The sequence below is a fragment of the Haliotis cracherodii genome, unplaced genomic scaffold (assembly GCF_022045235.1).
Source record: "Haliotis cracherodii isolate W230 unplaced genomic scaffold, xgHalCrac1.p SCAF_16, whole genome shotgun sequence".
Classification (NCBI taxonomy): domain Eukaryota; kingdom Metazoa; phylum Mollusca; class Gastropoda; order Lepetellida; family Haliotidae; genus Haliotis; species Haliotis cracherodii.
In genome coordinates this window covers 5,798,506-5,815,263 of record NW_027266271.1, presented here as the reverse complement: position 1 = coordinate 5,815,263, position 16,758 = coordinate 5,798,506, and the positions used below count along the sequence as shown (strand labels likewise).

The 16,758-nt window shown below is 41.2% G+C and overlaps 1 protein-coding gene across 7 annotated transcripts in view; it reads left to right on the top strand.

Moving 5' to 3' along the window:
* Positions 1-16,758, top strand: part of LOC139463750 (serine-rich adhesin for platelets-like) — a 167,603-nt gene that overhangs the window by 97,846 nt on the left and 52,999 nt on the right. Inside the window, exon 1 of one of the 7 annotated variants that reach the window (XM_071245022.1) lies at positions 8,203-8,445. The exons of the other annotated variants lie outside the window; for them this stretch is intronic. The gene's annotated coding sequence lies outside the window, so the exon portion shown is untranslated. Of the gene's footprint in view, positions 1-8,202; positions 8,446-16,758 lie in introns of those variants that run through there. 7 annotated transcript variants of the gene reach the window in all.

The following is a 16,758-nucleotide window of genomic DNA, read 5'->3' as shown; positions in this document are numbered from 1 at the left end:
AGTCATTCTTCAAGTTTTTTCTCTGATACTTTTCTGCATGAAGAAACATATTCCTTGAAAATGAAATTACCCAAATTAGATTTTTAATTTGAATCAAAGTGAAAAGATTCACGGACACTGAAGATGTTAATTAAAATGGATTTCTAAAAACATGGGATGATTCCGTAAACCTCAAATCAACTCAAGTTCAAGGATGTGTTCATGTCACAAATGAGGCCCTAAATTACAACTGCAATTTACTGATTATAATGCATGATTTAAGCAGCTGTGCGTTACTTTGAATGTCAGCCCTTGAAATTTGGAACAACATGGCCATTTATTATGTACAATTAACTTGTCATTAGTGTGTATCTTTCCTACATGTAGCTGATACATTTAGTCTGGGATTTAATTAGTAGAGAGCAGTCTGGGGATTATATTTTAGTAACTTTTATGACGCTCGTTTTAATGCATGATCTTCTAAACAGAAGAAAATGATAAATATAGTGTTATCATATTAAGTGATAGAATTATTATTGTGAAAAATTAAAAGAATATTTAAATATGACAGAGTGGTTAAGAAAGATAGAAAGCTTTGATATCATTTGACAAATATGAATATCATGCATGGAAACAGTGATAACATGATGCCATCACAGGAATATTCAACTGATCTGGATCCATGGAGATAAGCAGAATGGTCTAATATGATGGAAGGAGTTGGTGCTCAACTCTGAGATATGACAGCAAGGACCTGACGAGATACACCCAGCATGGACTTCAACATATGGAGGGGTGGTCCTGTCATCATGCATGGCCATGGATACTTCAATACACTTTACATGCAACATTCACAAAGTGATTGAGTGCCTGATAATATTTATTACATTCTCATGAAATTGTTTTTGGAAAGATCTAATTGAAAATGCTGTGGACAGAAATAAGATCATTTTAGTCTGTTTGGAATTACGAAACTGGGACAGATGGTCATGGTGATTGTTATTGGCTAGAGATTATTCTGATGCTGTATATTCTATTACCATGACATTTCTTGACGGGAGATTGACGTGGATTTGTTCAGAGAAGAGAAGAACTAGGGAGTGGATCCCTGTGACATATGGAGGACATTACAAACTTGTGTCAGTTTCAATCCAAGACATAATCTCTGCTTGTTTATGTAATTAAGATGACAGTTACGTCTTCTACATTTCACTGTAATCACACTCTTAAACAAATTGTGTATTTCTCCGCCCCTGGGCATCTGCCCTGGGTTCCCTTCAGGCCAGGCCAGGGACAGAAGCACTGCTGGGAAATGGGCACATCTCATGCAATGTGGGAAATAGACACCGTCAATTACTTGTCAATTTCCTCTCCAATTGAGCCAGATAGGCCATCAGAGCTGGGTGGGGACACATGGAGGTGTTGTATGTAGCCAGGTCTATGAACTGGATACAGGTACAAGTATTCAGGGGAATAAACTAGCAAGAATCATACCATTGAGAAAGATATACATGAGATTGTTGTGTTGATGGTGGTATGTCTTGGTTTAGGTGAACAAGCTGCATCATCCATGTAGTAGAGATTTGGTAGATAATCAGTTCACAAGCTGTCAAACCATTATACCCTGGGGGCATAGAGGGAACAAGGTCTGGTTGTTGTAGGGGTCAATTGGGCATTGAGTGGACACAATGGTCACAGGGTATGACCAGCTGTGTTTTCCATGGACCCTGACTGGGGGTCAGTGAATGCTTTTGTCCACCACTAGTTTGTAACAGTACAAATTACACGATTTTAACCTAGGATGAGGTAAGCTGATGCACAGTACAGTTATTTACTGACTTACTCTGATAATGGTCCTCATGATGGATTCCAGGTCCTCAGTAACCTATGAAATAACCAGAGAGGCCACTAAGTGGATCATGTGGTCTGACTCAGTAACATTGTTTCACACCTGTCAACGTACACAGATGGACATTGATCATAATATTAATGACTGTTTTGTCTTGTCAAGATTTGATTTTTACAAGCTGGTATGATATGGCTGGAATAATGCTGACTGGTGTTAAACAAATCACTGGATGGAACTGACCAGTTGTCTCATCTGACACCAGCAATAAGCTACATCAATATCTTAGCTTTTTTGTTGATTACACTTTTGTTGTTACTTTCTTCAAAGTGACAAATTATTTCCCAAAATCAACATTGGTGTTGTCAGTGAGTGTAGTGAGAGGACGGATGTCTCCTGAGAATGTCTTATCTGATCAGGAGGAGACTCTGAGCTCAAATACATTTCCATTCATTGATACAGATAAAAACAGTTTTGAGGAATATAATTTGACTATCTTCTTGTGGATTTTTGTTCTGCAGAGTATCTTGATCCACTTTGTTAAAATCTGATGTGATGAAATACATCTGTCATGTGCATAACAAGCTCTATCTGCAACTGTGTGTTTCATCATTTAACTCTAATGGCCTGTGTAAAGTAGCTGTAATTTTATCTGGAAACATCACAGGATCCCCCTCTCGCAGGAGATGTGTTAATTCCTGTGTCATCTCAAAATGCCTTTGACTCTTGACTTGAAAATTGGTGCCAATGACTGATTCGAGCTTTGAAACTCCAAGCTCCCCAATCATGTAGTCAGCTGCAATTAGTTCATTTCCACAACTTGGGATGTTGTTCTCCGGGTAACTGCCAGTACCCTTGTCTCATGTACAACCTACATTTTCTGTAGATTTATTAAAAGATTGTATTTTTTTCATAGATTGTTGGTTGAGATTGTAGTCCAAGCATTATCTTCACCTGCTTGAACATTGAGCTCTGCTTCTGAAGACATTAGCTCAGAATCATAGGATGTTGAACACTGCATCTGAGGAAATTGAGCTCTGCATGTAAGGATGTTCAGCTCCACATGTAAGGATGTTCAGCTCCACGTGTAAGGATGTTCAGCTCCACGTGTAAGGATGTTCATCTCTGCATGTAAGGATGTTCAGCTCTGCATGTGAGGATGTTCAGCTCTGCATGTAAGGATGTTCAGCTTCACATGTGAGGATGGTCAGCTCCACATGTAAGGATGTTCAGCTCCATGTGTAAGGATGTTCAGCTCCACGTGTAAGGATGTTCAGCTCCACATGTGAGGATGTTCAGCTCTGCATGTAAGGATGTTCAGCTCTGCATGTAAGGATGTTCAGCTCCACATGTGAGGATGGTCAGCTCCACATGTAAGGATGTTCAGCGCCACATGTAAGGATGTTCTGCTCTGCATGTAAAGATGTTCAGCTCCACATGTAAGGATGGTCCGCTCACAAATGTATGGATGTTCAGCTCTGCATGTAAGGATGTTCAGCTCTGCATGTAAGGATGTTCAGCTCCACATGTGAGGATGGTCAGCTCTGCATGTAAGGATGTTCAGCTCCACATGTAAGGATGTTCTGCTCTGCATGTAAGGATGTTAAGCTCTGCATGTAAGGATGTTCAGCTCCACATGTAAGGATGTTCTGCTCTGCATGTAAGGATGTTCAGCTCTGCATGTAAGGATGTTCAGCTCCACATGTAAGGATGGTCCGCTCACAAATGTAAGGATGTTCAGCTCTGCATGTAAGGATGTTCAGCTCTGCATGTAAGGATGTTCAGCTCTGCATGTAAGGATGTTCAGCTCCACATGTAAGGATGTTCAGCTCTGCATGTAAGGATGTTCAGCTCTGCATGTAAGGATGTTCAGCCCTGCATGTAAAGATGTTCAGCTCCACATGTAAGGATGGTCCGCTCACAAATGTAAGGATGTTCAGCTCTGCATGTAAGGATGTTCAGCTCTGCATGTAAGGATGTTCAGCTCCACATGTGAGGATGGTCAGCTCTGCATGTAAGGATGTTCAGCTCCACATGTAAGGATGTTCTGCTCTGCATGTAAGGATGTTCAGCTCTGCATGTAAGGATGTTCAGCTCCACATGTAAGGATGTTCTGCTCTGCATGTAAGGATGTTCAGCTCTGCATGTAAGGATGTTCAGCTCCACATGTAAGGATGGTCCGCTCACAAATGTAAGGATGTTCAGCTCTGCATGTAAGGATGTTCAGCTGTGCATGTGAGGATGTTCAGCTCTGCATGTAAGGATGTTCAGCTCCACATGGAAGGATGTTCAGCTCCACATGCAAGGATGTTCAGCTCCACATGTAAGGATTTTCAGCTCCACATGTGAGGATGTTCAGCTCAACATGTAAGGATGTTCAGCTCCACATATAAGGATGTTCAGCTCAACATATAAGGATGTTCAGCTCTGCATGTAAGGATGTTCAGCTCTGCATGTAAGGATGTTCAGCTCCACATGTAAGGATGTTCAGCTCCACATGTAAGGATGTTCAGCTCTGCATGTAAGGATGTTCAGCTCCACATGTGAGGATGATCAGCTCTGCATGTAAGAATGTTCAGCTCTACATGTAAAAATGTTCAGCTCTGCATGTAAGAATGTTCAGCTCCACATGTGAGGATGTTCAGCTCCACATGTGAGGATATTCAGCTCTGCATGTAAGGATGTTCAGCTCCACATGTGAAGATGTTCAGCTCCACATGGAAGGATGTTCAGCTCCACATGGAAGGATGTTCAGCTCCACATGTAAGGATGTTCAGCTCCACATGGAAGGATGTTCAGCTCCACATGGAAGGATGTTCAGCTCCACATGTAAGGATGTTCAGCTCCACATGTAAGGATGTTCAGCTCCACATGTAAGGATGTTCATCTCAACATGTAAGGATGTTCAGCTCAACATGTAAGGATGTTCAGCTCAACATATAAGGATGTTCAGCTCTGCATGTAAGGATGTTCAGCTGTGCATGTAAGGATGTTCAGCTCTGCATGTGAGGATGTTCAGCTCTGCATGTAAGGATGTTCAGCTCCACATGGAAGGATGTTCAGCTCCACATGTAAGGATGTTCAGCTCCACATGTGAGGATGTTCAGCTCAACATGTAAGGATGTTCAGCTCCACATGTAAGGATGTTCAGCTCAACATATAAGGATGTTCAGCTCTGCATGTAAGGATGTTCAGCTCCACATGTAAGGATGTTCAGCTCCACATGTAAGGATGTTCAGCTCCACATGTAAGGATGTTCAGCTCTGCATGTAAGGATGTTCAGCTCCACATGTGAGGATGTTCAGCCCTTCATGTAAGGATGTTCAGCTCTGCATGTAAGGATGTTCAGCTCCACATGTGAGGATGTTCAGTTCCACATATAAGGATGTTCAGCTCTGCATGTAAGGATGTTCAGCTCTGCATGTAAGGATGATCAGCTCTGCATGTAAGAATGTTCAGCTCTACATGTAAAAATGTTCAGCTCTGCATGTAAGGATGTTCAGCTCCACATGTGAAGATGTTCAGCTCTGCATGTAAGGATGTTCAGCTCTGCATGTAAGGATGTTCAGCTCTGCGTGTAAGGATGTTCAGCTCCACATGTAAGGATGTTCAGCTCTGCATGTAAGGATGTTCACCTCTACATGTAAGGATGTTCAGCTCTGCATGTAAGGATGTTCAGCTCCACATGTAAGGATGTTCAGCTCTGCATGTAAGGATGTTCAGCTTCACATGTAAGGATGTTCAGCTCAAGATGTAAGGATGTTCAGCTCCACATGTAAGGATGTTCAGATCCACATGTAAGGATGTTCAACTCTGCATGTAAGGATTTTCAGCTTCACATGTAAGGATGTTCAGCTCCACATGTGAGGATATTCAGCTCCACATGTAAGGATGTTCATCTCTGCATCTGACGATGTTGAACACTGCATCTTAAGAGATTAGTGCATCTCCTCTCAGATCAAGTTTATGAACTGTAATTTTGTGCATATTAAAACAGCCTCTGTAAAATCACAGAAGTTGAACATAGATTGATCCATAGCCATCATGTTCGCCACACTAAATATGTCCTACTTGCCCATCACTTGCCCTATCCTAGGTGTGAGTGTGATCCTTGACAAGTGAGTGTGTGGATATTCTGTAAACTAGGGTATGTTCCTTTTAAGGACTTGGATTGTTTGTTCCCTTGAGACTTTGGAATTTCATATGTGCAGTGAGATGTAATTCTACTGCATATGTTATTGGATGAAGACTATATGGTAGAAACTTGTGCCATGTTCTCTTGAGGTTTGGGACTTTTAAGGCATGTATGTGTCATGTCACTTTAGATATTTAAGAATTCAATTATTTAAGAATACCAGAATTCCACTGGTGGAGACAAGTTTAAGGTAATATTCAGTTGAGGTACAGAGCCACAGCTATATGTCTGCCAATGATGTGATGAATTGACATGAACTGTAAAAGACACATGAAAAAGCAAATTTCTAATCCCACAATGAAATATTTTCTTGTGAAATGGTGATGATCTGTTTCTGTGAACACAATCAGACTTGATTTAGTGATGACAGGAAGGTTGTGTTGGGGTCTGACACAATCAATATGACACAATGCTTTATGGTGAGATTTCCAATAAATTCTTAATCTTCCTTAGCCAGTTTTATTGCTTCACACCCCTGGCATTCCACCATGAACTGTACCATTCTCAGTTGCAGATGATTCCATGGTGTCCACAAGGGGTGGAGCTGTTCCACCAGGCACACAACAGATGTTGTTTGGTGGGGAGTGTGAGCACCCTGTGCTGGTCATCCTTTTTTGTGTGCTAATGAACTGAATGCTGGTCACAGGCCAAATTAACATGTGAAATGAACGTGGTCGCAGTCAGTCACCATCAGGCAGACAAGCCAGCAATTACAGCCAGTAAAAAAGGGGATGTAGCACTGTTTCTTGTCATCTACTAGTGATATCAATACCCAACCACCGGATTATTAGGCTAGTCAGAGCTAGAGGGCTTCATTAGCACCAATGAAAAACACTTTTGTGGCATCGGTTTTGTGTAAAATTGTTCAAATCTGAATATGCCATGACATTTAGCTGTACAAATATAATCTATAATTCATTTGTGAAAGAAATAACCTATAAAGTAGCCATACCTGTAGTAAGTTGGCAACCCAACTGATTTGCCTATTTTGTAATTTGTGAAACATTTGTCTTTTAGAAATATCCAACAATGCCTGTTATCAGTAGTTATGCACTGAATCTCTTAATCTAGCGTTATTAGTTAGTGGAGAGTTTGGTGACTGTGACTAGAGTTTGGGCATAATTGATATGTTTGAATGTGATATCGAGATCAATAGTTGTTCTGTTTCAATCCATGTGAGTCAATCAATGATAATTATACCATCGTTCACGTTAATTAGAATAACTAACACGTAACAACCAAATAATGAGTCATGCTTATTAAAATTCTACCTGGCAGGTGTTTCCTATTTCATGCTCTATTAGTTAATTGAGGCCAAAGATTTCTCCCTGACCTTGGGATCTCCAGTGATAGTGCCACTGATGTATTGGCTGATGGGTGTAGATTTCCTATGCAGTGTACGTGATTAGATCACAGGGAGCCTGTCTTGTGTGTACAGCAAGCATGGAGCCAGCTATTAGCAATGCCTCTGATTGATGTGCCAAGATTGATGACAGTCCTACAATATCAAACATGTGCTCGTCCAAATGCTCAAACAGATGTCAATTTCAGGAGATCAATGCTTTTAGAAAGACTCCTTGGTCTTTTTGAAAGGATTCCCTCTGCAAGAAATCAATTATATCATTTTGAACATAATTTTTCTCAGCAGCTCTCATTAAGTGATATTTATTTCATTTCAACATGTGCAATTACCAGTCAATCATGGTGCAGAAATGGATTAAAAAACTGTTTTGAATCCAGCTAAAAATAGCATGTTGAGGTTGGTCATTAAGAGGTGGCCTATTAATACTAGCATCGCCTATTGTTGATACCTCTCTGATGGCTGACTGGAGATCCAGTAAGTCAGGCAGTCATACATTCAATTATCATCATAATCATTAACGTTGATGAGCATGTGTCAATCATTGCATCACCATGGTTACTAGAAACCCATGTGCAAGGCAAAGGTACTTTCCCATTCAGAGGCAGCCATGTGACGTAAAGAAAGAAAAAAGTGGAGTAGTTCCACACAGAGACATTGTTAACTGTTCCATCAATACCGGCGCATGCAGCAGCAGCAGCAGCAGCAGCACGAATAGCTCACGGCAAGCACGTGCTTTGTCTCGGCTGTGCAGCCTCCCCGAGCAGGCAGGCACGCAGGCCCAACAGACAGGCAAGCAGGAAAGGCAGGCAGGCAGGAAGGCAGCGTGTGGAGCCTTCAGAAGGCTGGTTACTGTTAATTCATGGTCGGCTGGGCAACTGGGTCCTACTCATGAGAGGCACCATGGAGGAATATGAGGAGGAGAGAGCTTGCCCAACACAGACACCATTACTTGACTGAAAATACTCACAATATGGGCTCACAAGGCTTTGGATAATATTTTCACTTTGTGAGGAGAATATATTCAGGATTTTGGAGCAATCAGGCGAGCGCTGCACTTTGCAGGTAAATTCTTGTGAATGTGTGACTGTAGAAACCTGTTAGCAGAATACGCACACTGACAAAGGCTGCTATAAATATAACTTACACATGGCTCTGTTGTTTGACTATTTACCCATGGCAGTGTGTGAATGAATGTTGCTATGTGTAGGTGCATGTGGTATCACTGGGGACAGTGTTAAGTGACTAAGAGATGTAGTGGTACAGTCGGGTATGAGTAATACAGTCATCCATCTCATAAGGATTCAAGATGTCTACATGATTTGTACTGATGTTGAATCATACCTGACACATGTGTCGATATCCCTCACGGCCAAGCTGTGACCACTGTCCACTACAACACTTGCTCTGCTCCAAGACATTTCTGGACAACAGCTGAATGCTTCCAGATTTTCTGATGTGAAATAAATTAAATACATTTGTACATCTTATATTGAAATTATGAATTAAATTTATCCTGAAATCAGTAAAATAGTACATATTGCAGGCAACATATATACCAATGTTAATCTTATACATATGATATGAATTCTATTTACATTATTTTAAAAACAATTGCTTTAGAAATAATAATTGCATGATCAATAATTCTTATTGGAGAAATTGTATGGAAGTGTTACAGTTAGAAGAGTATTGGATCCAGAATTCTATTGTACAGCAGTATTCCAAGTGGCTTGTATAGACACTGCAGTTTAACAGAGCAGCCCAGGAAAAGTCATGAATTGTTAATTCATCTGTTGTGTGAACATTTACAGTGATGCATGTTACATTTTCCATGACATGATGCAATGTCTGTATAATGATGTACGATAGTGGAGATCTGTGTACAGTGTCTTGGTCACTGTTCATAGAGGGAACACGAACAGTAGCTTCATAGAGAACATGCATGAACACAGCTAGTGCTGGGACAAATCCCACTGCATTGGTGCAGATATTGTACATGCATCATGCTATTGTGTGCATGAACAACAGTAGCGTCGGTCAAATGCAGCTGTTGTATGTGTGCATAGATTTATCTTCTGAACACCCTGATGTCATATTCAGAACTGGAGCCAGGTTGATGTCAATGTGAGTTGAAGCAGATCATTGCTGTGTTTCTGAGGTGAAGGTGCAGGTGGTTTCAGCATTGAACTCAATTGGTCGCCAAACATTGAACACAGGCTGGTTCTAGGGCCACTCTGTTATCCAAGTATTAGAGAGACTTTGTACATTGGGGGACTTCAAACACCATCTACTATACATTGAGGGCAAGGATCCAGTTAGTGATCAAAGGGTTCCTCGTCTTCGGATATATGTAGATGGCATGATAACTTTTAGCCTGATAACTTATAACTTAGACCATTTTTTGGCACTCTCACCAGAAGGATGCAATTTTGCACCCAGAAGGATGCAGTTTGCACCCAGAAGGTACCTGTTTGGTCTCTAAGGGGGATGTGGTGGGAAAGAGTATAGTGTCAAACAGGTGGTATCGAGGAAAGGTATGCCACTGCCACATCAGGATAAGAGGGATAAGTCTCTGATAAACAGGGAGAAAATAGCTTGTGATTTCTGATGAAACTATGCAGAGGCTATGTTGCCAGATTCTTGCCACAACAGGGTCATTGTGGCAGGGTGTTGCTTCTGGCGAGCTGTGTCAGTTTGGCATCATCCAGGTGATTGGTTTCTTACTCCAAGTGCTGTATCTCACAGAACTGTTTGTCTATAGCCCTTAAATATCTGCCTCGCGAATTATAGAAGAATGACTACTCTAGGGTAAATTGATGATCTGATGGCATTTGGCTTCAATGCCTGATTCAGTGTTCTCTATATCAGACACATCAATTCCTTATTTATTGGTCATTGAGATACCCATGTGTGTCTTGTATGAACAGTTTCAGGATTGTATCTACAGACAGAATTTACCCAAATACAACTGTGGGATTATGAACCTCTGTGTATCTTTGTGCAAACCATTTCAGAGTTGTATCTAAGCAATTTACCACTATCTTGATGTAGGTTAATATTTCATGTGACACCTTCATCAATTATTGGGGGCGGTTGGGTAGTCTAATGGTTCAAGCGTTCGCTCATCACGCTGAAGACCTGGGTTCGATTCCCAGTATGGGTGCAATGTGTGAAGCCCATTTCTGGTGTTCCCCGCAGTGATATTGCTAGAATATTGCTAAAAGTGGCGTAAAACCATACTCACTCACTCGTTAAAGCTTGGAAAGTTACAATGTGGCATTTTTGTCTGTACACTGACCTGACATACTTTAACACAAGGTGCAGTAGTCGTAGTACTACGTAGGATTGGTCTGTGCAAGTGTCATTGGGTTTGCATTCTGCTTATATGCCTAATTTCCAAATTCCCTTTAACTGACACAATTGCATCAATATCACGGGTCCTTAAAATTATGGGGATTTGATACCTGTAAATTACGTAAGTAAGTAAGTAGTCACGAAATGTGGAAGAACTTGATTAATTGCCATGAATGTCTTATAGTATTTGACAGGTTTCATGGTGTTTGAAACCATTGTAATGGTTAAGAAGAATCTCTAATTGCTTCCTTACTCCATGGGATTCTTCTGATATCTGGCAGCTCCTGAACCTATGGAGGCGGCACTGGCCAGTGCTGCAGACCAGTGGTTGTCTCAGCAGTTTGCAAGGTGTAAATGAGAAATGAAACTTGTCGTAGCATATGAATCCAATATTGATTGAATGCTCATTAATTTTTTAGACTTTTCCCCAGAGTAATTAATGTAATCAGTGTTAACAGTAGATTTCCATGAAATCCACTTGAAGTTAAAATTTCAAAATTTATTGCTCTCAAATGACTTAAATTTGGCAATGGAGAATATCTAATTTTAACCACTTTCGAAAATTTCCTCTTTGACTTAAATCATGATTGTCTCTAAATTCATCATTAGAGGATTGAGTTTCAAACAATTGGATGTGGTTTTACTGAAATTGATGAAAATTGCACATGGATGTATTTAGCAGTCAATATCGTAATCAAGCATGCTGATTTCTGATTCAGTGATAATGTGTCTCAGGTTTCCTCAACACAAGCAGGACACAATGGCTCTTCACATTGTCAGGGATCTCTGTGTGGCAGGCCTGGGGACTGCAGTTTGCCTTCTATCACTAATGAATGCTTGTCAAGACTGCAATATGTAATCTTTAATATCAATATGTTGGTTGCAATATTTATTGTGTGCTGTGCTATCAATATCTTCTCTTATGTTATCAATATATATGAGGACATATCAGTACCGGGATGTGCATTGTAAGTAACACAGATGTTGCATTGAAACAAGCAGGGAAACTGATGTTAATGAGCATTACTCCTTCCTAAGAATTTCCAAAAGGCTGTAGCTGGTAGCGCATTGTAAATAGAAATGCAATCTGATAATGTTTCTACATTTTTTTCTTCTGACATTTGAACATACTGGACATGCATAACTGTCAACCCATAAATATTTCAATGAGTGAGATTTGTCACAGCCAGGTTCGACAGACCCCAGGCCCCAGTTTGGTCCAGGGCGATGCCTTTAAGGGGACTAGAGAAGCGAAGCCTCGAGGACCGTAAATGATTTTAACCCTCCTTGTACCAATGATGATGTATACATATATAGTTTTGTCCAGTGCTACAAATATTACACCAGACATTTACAAAGGTAAATGAAAATACTAAAAACATATGCATGGTTGACGTCCTCACCATATGTTTCACAGTACATGGGACCGCCTTTGTGGCCTAGTGCTAGAGCGTCCGCCCCGGAAAGCATCCACCCAGAGATTCCAGGGTTCGATCCCCGGCTGTGTCATACCAAAAGACATCAAAAGGTGGTATTTGTTGTTACACTGTACTGGTCGGCTCGGAGTCAGTATACTGTGTCTGAGTGGGGTATTCATGTTAAACTGTGGCATAGTATCTCAGTGGGCTAGCAAAAGTGCAATAATCTTGGGCATGACGTTAAGTTCCATTTCACCTCACCTTCCCAGTACATGGTTCTTGATATCAAATGAATGCCCAATACAGTTGCTTGTGTTCATTGCCACTGCTGTGTCATTACACGTCTCTCACATCCTGGTGTTTGCAATGATCACAAACAGTGCACCTGAAGTCATGTCGTAATTATCTCCATCGGTAATTATGTATGGAGAACTTTTCATCCAGACTGAATTGAATTTCATGTCATACTTAGGTGCACCTGAAAATTTTAATTTTATTTGATGCAGATGGTCTTGAATGAGAATCACTGTATCTCATTTTGCTTTAAACAAATAACTGAACAACGTGGTAAAGCCTTTCAGGTCACAACATATTAAACAATTACCTTTCATTGCTTAGCGGCCATTAAAGGGCCAAATTGACAGCCATGTTTTGTAATTCGTTGAGGGTTTTGCTGAACCTTTCTGATTCTGGTTGTTTTTAATGTTAGTAAGTCTAACAGGTAGGTACCCACTGTACCCATTGTCTACCGTGTAACAAGGTCAGATGTCCTGGACTGATTGTGAAAGGTTGATCTCTGTCTCACCCTAAATGCTGAAGAGTTGACAGACATGAAGAGGTTGAACAGAATGGTCACTGGTGCTTTATTTAAGAAGCAGATATGTGTGTGTAGATAACATTGTTTGTGTAGATGGAGTTTGTGAGTCAATAACATTGTTTCAGTTTATGACATTATTTGAGTATGATGTTGTGAAGAAAGGTAGGAGGCAAGACTGGGGGGATATTTCTGTCTGATGGAGTAATTTTGGTTGACTAATCATGTAATTATGTTTATGATAAATGCCTTGAGAAGTTAAGTTTTAATTGCAGTAATGATATGGCATGGTAATGGGCTCTCAGGCTAGACAATCTGTCAAGCTAATAATTTTCCCTTGAGAATGTTTCCCACCCTTCTCCAGACTTGATCGACATCATTAATCAAGTACAGTGTTAATGACGCATTGCCTAAAGTCACATATGTGCAGTTTGTGAGTACTCATTATACAGGGCAGTGAGAGAAATCACTTTTGAAAAGGTAAATTGTCCTGAAGGAAGATGCTAATCAAGTTTATGGTCATGGAGAAAATTAAAGATGAAATTGTAGTTTAATTGCATAGATTTAGACCTGAAAATTTCCATTTTTCACACAAAAAGAATTAATGACAATACTGTGAAAGATGGGCTAGAAGTGAGGCGAGCATGACTTAAATCATGACAAATTGTCATGTTGACAAGACAAAGCAGATGCTGTTTATTCAAAGGTGTGTTTTAGTAGGTTGTATCTGAATTAAATGTTTGCTGAGGACTGGTGACTGCGTTTATGACATGAACATAACCACCAGTGATATGGAGATATGTGCTGGACCTGGAGACAGTGATGGAGTCACTTAATGCTGGGAGGACAGAGATGCCTAATCAGGCACTAAGGCAAACAGTTCCCTCAAGCTGCTCATGCTTGCACCAAATCTTTGCTGGAAGCCAGAAAACAGTATTTTCAGTGAAGACATTTCACAGGCAAATCTTGTATTACACATGGTGCATTGACTCAGCAGAGGCGAACAATCTGTTCACTGTTATAACCGCACAAAGGAAGATCCATATTGAGCAGGATGGGCAAATGGGGTTTTCTAAAATCAAGCACAAACCAATCACACTAATGTTTCTGTTACAAAAAAATGACTATGGCCTGGTCAGTCAGGAAAATAAGCCATGATTAGTGGTGTTTCTGTGTGAGCTCATTCGTGAAAAAATATTCTCAGTAGTATTGATGAAAAAACCTTGTGTCCACTGTAGCTTTAAGCTAATAATTTCATGGAAAACGAGCTAAGACAGATGTTTTGATTTGTGTACAAGTGGATGTGTGAGGATCGAGAAGAGATAAGTTGGTCTATTTTAGTATGGAACTATTCTAATTTGGAGGTATTGAACAGGGCAGAGGGAGGGAGGTTTATGAAAGAAAGTATCCATTAACTGCTGAGTGATTGCTGACAAGAGAAAGTGATCGATAAAATTGTCATAAGATTCGACCACTTCCCAATAATGGCCCCATGAAGAAGAAATGTCTATTTTATTAGTGTCCTTTTCCTCTTGAAAGCTATGTCTTGTTTCTACTGAAAGCAATGACTGCTCTCGTTGAAAGTGACGACTTGTTGAGAGGCCCTACTATGGTGGTTGATGAATCCAACTGCCAATGGGTACAGATGATTGACAGCCGTGGACATAGGTCTATAGACTGTGCAGTAGTGAGGGGTACTGCCAGCCAGAGGAGGAGCATGATAGAGGACTTTAGCACTCATTATCACGACTGCTTGGCAAGGCTGTACCCAGTCGCAGGCAGCTAGTCATGTGCTTTATGTCACTGACTAGGTGTTGGTGAAAGGTATCAAATGTATGTCCTCCTGTTACATGCAGGGTGTTCAGGGCTGGCCAGGCTAGGGGCATTGCTGAGAGTAGTAGGCAGTCCACAGGGAGGACATCTCCCCTCTGTCCTTCACTACACCCACCATCTGGCTGTTATCTCCCACAGCATCCACTACACCATCTGGCTGTTATCTCCCACAACATCCACTACACCATCTGGCTGTTATCTCCCACAACATCCACTACACCATCTGGCTGTTATCTCCCACAACATCCACTACACCATCTGGCTGTTATCTCCCGGAACATCCACTACACCATCTGGCTGTTATCTCCCGGAACATCCACTACACCATCTGGCTGTTATCTCCCGGAACATCCACTACACCATCTGGCTGTTATCTCCCACAACATCCACTACACCATCTGGCTGTTATCTCCCACAACATCCACTACACCATCTGGCTGTTATCTCCCACAACATCCACTACACCATCTGGCTGTTATCTCCCGGAACATCCACTACACCATCTGGATGTTATCTCCCGGAACATCCACTACACCATCTGGATGTTATCTCCCAAAACATCCACTACACCATATTGGTGTTATCTCCCAAAACATCCACTACACCATATGGATGTTATCTCCCACAACATCCACTACACCATCTGGATGTTATCTCCCGGAACATCTACTATACCATATGGGTGTTATCTCCCATAACATCCACTACACCATCTGGATGTTATCTCCCAAAACATCCACTACACCATCTGGATGTAATCTCCCGGAACATCCACTACACCATCTGGATGTTATCTCCCAAAACATCCACTACACCATATGGATGTTATCTCCTGGAACATCCACTACACCATCTGGATGTTATCTCCCGGAACATCTACTATACCATATGGGTGTTATCTCCCACAACATCCACTACACCATCTGGATGTTATCTCCCACAACATCCATTACACCATCTGGATGTTATCTCCTGGAACATTCACTACACCATCTGGCTGTTATCTCCCAAAACATCCACTACACCATCTGGATGTTATCTCCTGGAACATTCACTACACCATCTGGCTGTTATCTCCCAAAACATCCACTACACCATCTGGATGTTATCTCCTGGAACATTCACTACACCATCTGCATGTTATCTCCCAAAACATCCACTTAACCTTCTTGGTGTTTTCCATGTTACATCCACTACACCATCTGGGTGTTATTCCCTGGAACATCCACAACACCATCTGGGTGTTATTTCCTGGAACATCCACCACACCATCTGGGTGTTATTTCCTGGACACATCCACCACACCATCTGGGTGTTATTTCCTGGAACATCTACCACACCATCTGGGTGTTATCCACGTAACATTCACTATACCATCTGGTTGTAATGACACACAGAATCAGCCGCCTATAGCAACAAGGAAACTGGCCCAGGTAGTCATCTTTCCACCCTCCATACCCTACAGCATTTTTGCCATAAGATCCTCATTTAGTGGCCTTTTACATACCCATGAAGATCTGGGGTAGAATTGGTCTTAAGCAACCCATGCTTGCCATACAAGGCTGCTATGCTTGTCATAAGAGGTGACTAATGGGATCAGGTGGTCAGGCTCGCTGACTTGGTTGATACATGTCATCATATCCCAATTGCATGGATCGATGCTCATGACATCAGTCACTGGATTGTCTGGTCCAGACTCGATTATTTACAGACCGCCGTCATATAGGTGGAATATTGTTGAGTGCAGCGTTAAACAACAAACAAACAAAAGTTGCCTTTTACAACAAGCAGTGAGTACTGTCAACACAATCACCATGTGTGTATATTCTTCCAGTGAAACACTTTGAGTTTATTTCCTATTTCTTGTAACTATCACAGGTGCATCAAGACAGCTACCTAATCAAGGACTTTGATCAGCTGGCGTCCAGCCTCTTCCTGATCAATAGCTTAGTCAGG